The sequence below is a fragment of the Oncorhynchus kisutch genome, linkage group LG21, assembly GCF_002021735.2.
Source record: "Oncorhynchus kisutch isolate 150728-3 linkage group LG21, Okis_V2, whole genome shotgun sequence".
Taxonomy (NCBI): domain Eukaryota; kingdom Metazoa; phylum Chordata; class Actinopteri; order Salmoniformes; family Salmonidae; genus Oncorhynchus; species Oncorhynchus kisutch.
The window spans coordinates 17205238-17215179 of NC_034194.2; positions in this window are offsets into that span (position 1 = coordinate 17205238).

The following is a 9942-nucleotide window of genomic DNA, read 5'->3' on the forward strand; positions in this document are numbered from 1 at the left end:
CTTCATTTAGAGTTATTTATGCAATTTTAGTTGTGATACAAATCTAAACATACAGCCTAATGTTTGTAACACATTCTAAGGCTACATGATGGGACTCTAATGATGATTTGAAAAAAGTTACATGAAAGGGATGAACTCTGCTTTGTTTTTTTGCACAGGCTGCACACATCAGTCTCTCATTCATAGCATCTCCCTAGGGAGGCCGTAATGCCCCCTAAAAAAAATGCCTTTTGTGGCCAGGGGCCGTTGTGCCCTTGGGCTGAATATAATAATTATAATTCCATTCTCCCAGCTGCTTGTTCCAAAGCACCTCTCGCTCACATGGCTCTCGCCGATATCTCAATTCTTATTAGCCAATACCTGCCACCTGATCTGGTCCTTCTCACAGCTAAGAAATAGGCTACAAGTGAAGGCAGGGATGCAACTGCACTTGTCCTTCTTATCGAATTCCGAGGCTTTTCGTCAGTCAAAGAGATGATTAGGCCTAACGAACAGCAAAAGCACTATCCTATGTCAATCTACTATCCCCCATAGTACAAAAGTGGACCTATTCTATTGGTCAACTTGTCCTTCTGTGCGAGAAAGAAATTGTCCCAGACAATGTTTGGAATGTTGTGGGATGCTATAGATGGCAAATGAATGCAAACACTCGCATCAAAAAAACCTTTAAAAGCAATGAAGCTGACGCAAAAGATGAGAACGTTTAGCTTAACATGTTGACGGACTATTCCTCTAGTTCATCACATTATAAGCTCAGCAATGTGCACACGGCAGTAGGCTATGAGCAAGAATGTTCCAAAATGCAATCAATTAGCGGGAAAACACCATTCTCAAAACTGACCACAAATGTGATTACACATGTAATGCTTTATTATAACACTTAGACCTATGGGCTAGGCTACATGAGGTGTGGGACTATGATTTGAAAAAGTAATGCCTGTTTCTTGCCTTACTGCACACACGAATTGGCATCATTCACAAGTGATAATATATAACTCACAAGTGATATGTAAAGATCTTGTCTTTACATATACTAAATCATATACACTACTGTTCAAAAGTTTGGAGTCAAAGAACAGCACAATCTGGCTCTAACTAGAATAGAAAGATGAGTGTGAGGCCCAGGTGCACGACTGAGCAAGAGGACAAGTACTTTAGAGTGTCTGGTTTGAGAAACGGACGCCTCACAAGTCCTCAACTGTCAGCTTCATTAAATATTACCCGCAAAACACCAGTCTCAACGTCACCAGTGAAGAGGCGACTCCGGGATGCTGGCCTTCTAGGCAGAGTTCCTATGTCTAGTGCCTGTGTTATTTTGCCCATCTTAATCTATCTCAGTCTGAGATATGGCTTTTTCTTTGCAACTCTGCCTAGAAGGTCGTCATCCCGGAGTCGCCTCTTCACTGTTGATGTTGAGACTGATGTTTGGCAGGAACTATTTAATGAAGCTGACAGTTGAGGATTTGTCAGACATCTGTTTCTCAAACTAGACACTCTAATGTACGTGTCCACTTGCTCAGCTGTGCACCGTGGGGCCTCCCACTCCTCTTTCTATTATGGTTATAGCCAGTTTGCGCTGTTCTGTGAAGGGAGTAGTACACAGCATGATACGAGATCGTCAGTTTCTTGGCAATTTCTAGCATGTAATAGCCTTAATTCCTCAGAACAAGAATAGACTGACGTGTTTCAGAAGAAAGTTATTTGTTTCTGGCCATTTTGAGCCTGTAATCGAACTCACAAATGCTGATGCTCCAGATACATAACTAGTCTAAACAAGGCCAGTTTGATTGCTTCTTTAAATCAGCACAACAGTTTTCAGCTGTGCCAACATAATTGCAAAAGGGTTTTCTAATGATCCATTAGCCTTTTAAAATGATAAACTTGGATTAGCTAACACAACACGCCATTGGAACACGGGAGTGATGGTTGCTGATAATGGGCCTCTGTACGCCTATGTAGATATTCCATTAAAAATCAGCTGTTAACAATTCCAAAACTACTACCTTATACACACAAGTGTAAAGGGATAGAGAATATGTACATAAAGATATATGAATGAGTGATGGTACAGAACGGCATAGGCAAGATGCAGTAGATGGTATCGAGTACAGTATATACATATGAGATGAGTAATGTAGGGTATGTAGACAAAGTGGCATAGTTTAAAGTGGCTAGTGATACATGTATTACATAAAGATGCAGTAGATGATATAGGGTACAGTATATACATATGAGATGAGTAATGTAGGGTATGTAAACATTATATTAAGTAGCATTGTTTAAAGTGGCTAGTGATATATTTTACATACATTTCCATCATTTCCCATTATTAAAGTGGCTGGAGTTGAGTCCGTGTGTTGGCAGCAGCCACTCAATGTTAGTGGTGGCTGTTTAACAGTCTGATGGCCTTGAGATAGAAGCTGTTTTTCAGTCTCTCGGTCCCAGCTTTGATGCACCTGTACTGACCTCGCCTTCTGGATGATAGCGGGGTGAACAGGCAGTGGCTCGGGTGGTTGTTGTCCTTGATGATCTTTATGGCCTTCCTGTGACATCGAGTGGTGTAGGTGTCCTGGAGGGCAGGTAGTTTGCCCCCGGTGATGCGTTGAGCAGACCACACTACCCTCTGGAGAGCCTTAGGGTTGTGGGTGGAGCAGTTGCCGTACCAGGCGGTGATACAGCCCGACAGGATGCTCTCGATTGTGCATCTGTAGAAATTTGTGAATGCTTTTAGTGACAAGCCGGATTTCTTCAGCCTCCTGAGGTTGAAGAGGCGCTGCTGAGCCTTCTTCACGACGCTGTCTGTGTGGGTGGACCAATTCCGTTTGTCCGTGGTGTGTACGCCGAGGAACTTAAAACTTACTACCCTCTCCACTACTGTCCCATCGATGTGGATAGGGGGGTGCTCCCTCTGCTGTTTCCTGAAGTCCACAATCATCTCCTTTGTTTTGTTGACATTGAGTGTGAGGTTATTTTCCTGACACCACACTCCGAGGGCCCTCACCTCCTCCCTGTATGCCGTCTCGTCGTTGTTGGTAATCAAGTCTACCACTGTAGTGTCGTCTGCAAACTTGATGATTGAGTTGGAGGCGTGCATGGCCACACAGTCATGGGTGAACAGGGAGTACAGGAGAGGGCTCAGAACGCACCCTTGTGGGGCCCCAGTGTTGAGGATCAGCGGGGTGGAGATGTTGTTACCTACCCTCACCACCTGGGGGCGGCCCGTCAGGAAGTCCAGTACCCAGTTGCACAGGGCGGGTCGAGACCCAGGGTCTCGAGCTTGATGACGAGTTTGGAGGATACTATGGTGTTAAATGCTGAGCTGTAGTCGATGAACAGCATTCTCACATAGGTATTCCTCTTGTCCAGATGGTTTAGGACAGTGGGCAGTGTGGTTGAGATTGCATCGTCTGTGGACCTATTGGCTCGGTAAGCAAATTGGAGTGGGTCTTGGGTGTCAGGTAGGGTGGAGGTGATATGGTCCTTGACTAGTCTCTCAAAGCACTTCATGATGACGGAAGTGAGTGCTACGGGGCGGTAGTCGTTTAGCTCAGTTACCTTAGCTTTCTTGGGAACAGGAACAATGGTGGCCCTCTTGAAGCATGTGGGAACAGCAGACTGTGATAAGGATTGATTGAATATGTCCATAAACACACCAGCCAGCTAGTCTGCGCATGCTCTGAGGACGCGGCTGGGGATGCCGTCTGGGCCTGCAGCCTTGCGAGGGTTAACACGTTTAAATGTTTTCCTCACTTCGGCTGCAGTGAAGGAGAGTCTGCAGGTTTTGGTTGCGGGCGTGTCAGTGGCACTGTATTGTCCTCAAAGTGGGCAAAAAAGTTATTTAGTCTGCCTGGGAGCAAGACCTCCTGGTTCGTGACGGGGCTGGTTTTCTTTTTGTAATCCGTGATTGACTGTAGACCCTGCCACATACCTCTTGTGTCTGAGCCGTTGAATTGTGACTCTACTTTGTCTCTATACTGACGCTTAACTTGTTTGATTGCCTTGCGTAGGGAATAGCTACACTGTTTGTATTCGTTCATGTTTCCGGTCACCTTTCCCTGGTTAAAACTTTCAGTTTCACTCGAATGCTGCCATCACATGTGCAACCAAAATCTTTCTAGACCATCTTTACTCCACACACAGAGACTCATACAAAGCTCTCCTTCACCCTCCACTTGGCACATCTGACCATAATTATATCCTCCTGATTCCTGCTTAAAAGCAAAAACTAAAGCAGGAAGTACCAGTGACCCGCTCAATACGGAACTGGTCAGATGACGTGGATGCTACGCTACAGGACTGTTTTGCTAGCTCAGACTGGAATATGTTACGGGATTCATCCAATGGCATTGCTCCTTTGCACCCCAGTATCTCTACTTGCACATTCATCTTCTGTACATCTATCAATCCAGTGTTAAATTGCTATATTATAATTATCTCGCCACTATGGCCAATTTATTTCCTTACCTCCCTTATCCTACCTCATTTGCACACACTGTATATAGACTTTTTCTATTGCATTATTGACTGTACATTTGTTTATTCCATGTGTAACTCTGCGTTGTTGTTTGTGTCGCACTGCTTTGCTTTATCTTGGCCAGGTCGCAGTTGTAAATGAGAACTTGTTCTCAACTAGCCTACCTGGTTAAATAAAGGTTCAATAAAAAAAATAAAAAATTGAGGAGTATATCACCTTAAGACTGCTGAACAATTCCATTAAATTTCCATCCGGACTATTTACATTGACACCCCTCCCCCTTTGTTTTTACACTGCTACTACTCTCTGTTTGTTATATATGCATAGTCACTTTACCCCTACCTACATTTACAAATTTACTCAACTATCCTGTACCCCCGCACATTGACTCGGTACTGGTACCCCTTGTACATAGCCTCGTTATTGTTATTTTATTGTGTAACTATTTATTAGATTTTTTACTTTAGTTTATTTACTCAATATTTTCTTAACTATTTATTGAACTGCATTGGTGGTTAGGGGCTTGTAAGTAAGCATTTCACGGTGAGGTCTACACCTGTTATATTCGGTGCATGTAAGCTGACGGGATACTCCACTTTTTAAAAGAGGCCATCAAAACTGTTTCTCACGCAATTGTATAGCCTATAGAAATGTTTTGCAACATGAGCTCATGAGCTCTAATGAAGTGTTTGGTTTGATTTTCGATCACATTTGCATTGATCTCAGAGTGATTAGAGGGACAATAGAGTGCTGAGTACCAGGCAGTTAGCACGTTTGGTAGGCTACTAATGACCATCAGCAGTGTCAGAGCTTGGAGAAGCCTAGTTACCGTGACTAAATGGTCCCATGGAATTTGACTGCGGTCATGACTCGTGACACCGTAACAGTATGTATCAGGTATCCCCATGCAGCCAGCAGGCTTCCTCAGACATCCATTCCTCAACAACACTGTCCTCTACTTCGCCACAGTTGGGGGAATAATAATTGCACATTTGTTCCATCATGCTCCATAAATAATGAGATGTGCTCCTCCAGGACTGTTGTTAGATGCCTGATGCTCCTCCAGTGACAATTCATGGTGTTTGTGAATGAGTTGACTGTGATCCTGTGAGGGCGTCTGAATCCCTGTGCTTGTCTGGGAGCTGTGTTTAACACAGCCTCATGAATAAAACATCAGGGCAGACACATTAATGCACAGTGATGTATCTACTGATCTATGTTTAGGTTGATTGACATTTCTCCCGGATTCCTGTCTCTGCCTGCCTGCGACACGAAAAGGCTGGGCCACATTCGTTGCGTGCCAGCTCATGCTCTTTCTCTGTCTCTCTTCTCTCACTCTCCCTGTCTAGCTCTACTCCTGCTCTCTCCTCTGTTTGATCAGCGCACCTTAATTAGCTGCTACTGGAGGTGCAGGGAGCAGGCACGATGAGTGTTGGAAAATAGATCCCTCTCTGAAGCACACAACTTTTACTTGGGAGGGAAAAAAACAAAGAGTAGAGTTTTAATGAGGGTGTTGGCAGTGGAGGCTGTTGTATACTTATCATGGTGACTAGACTGCCACAATGCATCCTATAATACCCAACCCTGTCCCTTTACCAGTTGTCCCTGGAAAGTTAGATGACATTAAGAGGTTTAGGAAATCTGAATATTACGTTTTGAGTCAGAAATTTGTATGAAAACGTACAACAGTTTCAAGATCTTTCACTATGTTGTGTCACCCTATGTTTTATGATGAGTACAGGTGACCCATGTGGGAGATAAAGTGATTTCCAGTAGAGGGAAATGTTGCCGGGGATCATGAGGATGTCAGTAGCCCCATGGTGCTAGCCCCATTTAAACATGGCCTTTTCCTGATTGTGTCCACATCCTGATCGTGTCCCCATCCTGATCGTGTCCACATCCAGATCGTGCCCACATTTGTAGACAGATGTAAACGATCAAAAGACTCTTTATAATCTGATTGTGATCAGCTCCTCCTGACCGCCTCCAGAGGAAGCCAGTCACGCATTGTGTCTGGGTATCGTACAAGTGTTTTGGCGGGACTGGGCAGTGAAACTATTTAAATCATCATTATCCCACCTTCTAAAATCATATAGCCGCATTAACAGGTGCCACTATTGACTTAAGGCATCAATATGTACCTTAAAAATAAAGAGAGTCGTACACTCCATATATAAACTCCCCTTTATTTATTGGGTAAATCACCAACTTTTTGACATTACTGTGCCTGTTCTGTTCTTCAGGATAATGTCATGAATGCTTGAACCACGATATGTAGACAAACAGTGCAATTAGTGCAACCAATGACAATAGTGAGGGGTGTGTCATAATTCTTAAGTTAATTAGAATGAATTGAGTGAAACTGTTAAAAAACAGTAGTTTATGGCATATTGATTATATTAGGCTATTGAAAATCATATGAAAACCTAATTGAATATTGTACATAATATTAGCATCAACATACATTATTGTTTAATTCAATTTCACATATATTTTTTTGTTTTGTTACATGTAATCTTTTGTTTCAACCATAATGAACATTAAGCCTCATCAACAGGGGAACATATTGAGTGCACACTGATAAGCTGTAGAAAGAATAGATACATTTATAAGACTTGTTCATTAAAGAGATATTTGTTCATAAGAAGGGCCTGAGATCAAAGTCAATATTCAGACCACTATGGGTCAATGTTTTTAGATAGGATATCCAGTAAGCTTCCCTTTATAGTTGTAGGATCTCCATGTTACCTCCTCTCCTTGGTAGAGCAACATGCTCAATGCCTGTGTATTTGAAGGAGGAGATTGAATGTTTAGCTTCAACAAACTGAGCTGCTACTGGATAGTCAATGTTCTTACACCTGATTGAGCTGCGGTGTTCAGCTATGTGTTGTTTTAATTGTCTTTTTGTTTGTCCTACGTAGGCTTTTCCTTACAGGTGATGAGATAGATTACTCCCTTGGTCTTGCATGAGATGATACCGCAAACAGGGATTGTTTGACCTGTAACTGGGTGTCTGAAGAAGGATGCTTTTATAGTGCTATTGCGCTATGCGCATGAGCCACATTTGTAGTTCCCATTTAGAATGGGTGTCAAGTAGGTGTGAAGTGGACTTAGGGGGCATGTCAGATCTCACCAAGCTCCAATAATAGGACCACGCTTATATCGCAAACTGAATTATGACCCTATCCTAGAATTCCAGCATAATATCTCATCTACAGTGGAAAGCTTTTTGGAATCAGGATAAATCACCAAAAAAGAATGTGAATTTCTATGTGTGAAATTTCCTGAGATACCAAATTTCTATACAGTCGGCTTAATTACACAAACAAGTGTCTCCTCCTCCAGGTAGACCCATTGTAGCAGCAATTGACTCTGTGACATCCAACATTACTAAGTTTGTGGATCACCACATTAAACCGAAGGTTGAGCAACTCCCATCTTATGTTAAAGACACTAGTCACATGATCTCATTGATAGAGGGCTTAGGAAGGATACCAGAGGGCACCCTGCTGGCCACTTTTGATGTGGAGAGCTTGTACACTAACATCCCACACACTGGAGGCTTGCAAGCACTGCAACACAGAGACTCTACCCTTGCTCCATCCAATGATGACATCTTACAACTTACTGAACTGGCATTATCCAATAACTACTTTGTCTTGAGTTAGACTTTCCTTCAAATTCGAGGTATAGCCATTGGTGATTTACCCAATAAATTACTGCGACTCTATTTTTTGCGACTCTTTATTTTTTTACAGCTTATAGTTTATTCGCCGTTAGTCAGCACCTCTACATAAAATCATTTGTGTGCCGGCTCATGTTTTTTTTATCAATATGTGTCATAAAATAAATAAATACCTATTATTTTGAAAGAATAGCTGTCAAATAAATTGTAAGCAGGTAGGGACCAGGAAATCTGGTCACAATGCAGACACAGTGGACAGATATGAGACACATTTTAATACCATGTGTAGACATATATTTGGAAATGTGGGCACAATCAGAATGTAAACTCATGTTAGAACCAGGTACAAACGAGTTTACTGTATGAAGGGGGGGACCACCACATGATAGGATTTTCTCATCCTGTACAAGATGTGACCTGACCTTGCCTATCTTGTCCATGTACTCCCCTTTTGCCTTGCCTTAACAAAACACGTGCCAATTGAAAATGGTGAATGAGGGAACAGACGCTCATCCTCTCAGTCAGTGTCCTCAGCAAATGTTACAAAAACAGTAGTATGTTACAATGTCACAATAGGACAATGAAGCCATGATACCCAAGAGGCTGTGGTATATTATGAGAAGTACTGGACACAGCTATTGGCCGTTGTGAGGCATGAGGCTGTATGGTTCCAGTATTATAATGGTGCAGGATACACTGGAGTGTCATCAGAGGAATGTGTTTTCCTCCCGGTTTGTCTTTAGTAATGGCTCCATAGATCTCCGTGGCTGTTTGCACGGCCTTGAACACGATTACCACATCTTTACATTACCGCCTCCCTTCCCGTACATTAATTCCACCACATAAGTGACAGGGCCATGAGATAGGGCCATAAAACATGGATTCGGATCACTTCTCCAAGGTTACATTTGCCATTTGAGTCACTCATGCACAATGATGATTCACAAATCCCACTGTGATGATTCATGGTTTGTTGTATGGACTTCTAGCAGAGAATCATAATTCAGTTGCAATGTTTCCTTTTCTCTCTGGGTGGTTGTAAATGGACAGCTTTCAGCTCCCCAGCGATGGACGGCTCACTTCGATCATCACGACGGCACAGCTTCACAAAGAGACCCTGTCTTCTGCAAGCTCAGCCCTACGTCGATTCATTGACACTTAAATTCATTAATATCAATGTCATGCTCATTCGCCGGTGAAGTTATGACGCAGCAGTGCATCCTATAAAATGCATACGGTATGGTGTTGACTTGAGAGTGGTGCCTGCACCTAGAGGGCTTGTTGTGTGTGTTGGATGGCTTTCACCTGCTTATTCTACTCCCTAGAAATCTAATGTCTTTCATAGGCATTTTAGCAACCGTGTTTATCTCCGGGAATGTGACATTGTTTTTACATTGGTTTGGCATTGTAGTCACGGATATCATTAACATTAAGTCTTATGAATCACTTCAAATTGAGAGTGTTTGATAAGATTTGCTCTGATGTGTTTGACAAGTGGGTCACAGTTAAGAAAGCATGCGGAGTCATTATTCTCCTGGTTTGTTCTCTGTTTCATTCATCTGTACTGTTCCAAATGATCCTGACAAGAAAAATGGAAATGCCTTTCCCATCTCAATCTAATAGCAGGTCACAAGTGTCCTCAATGATAGATTAATCGGACCCAGTTTAATCATCATTGGTCGTCACACATTGTATATCTCCATTATATTCCAATCCATGAACAAATTTAATGAGGGTTGTTTTGTCTGAGCATACCTGCATCCGCAATCCGCCAGCTGCTGTC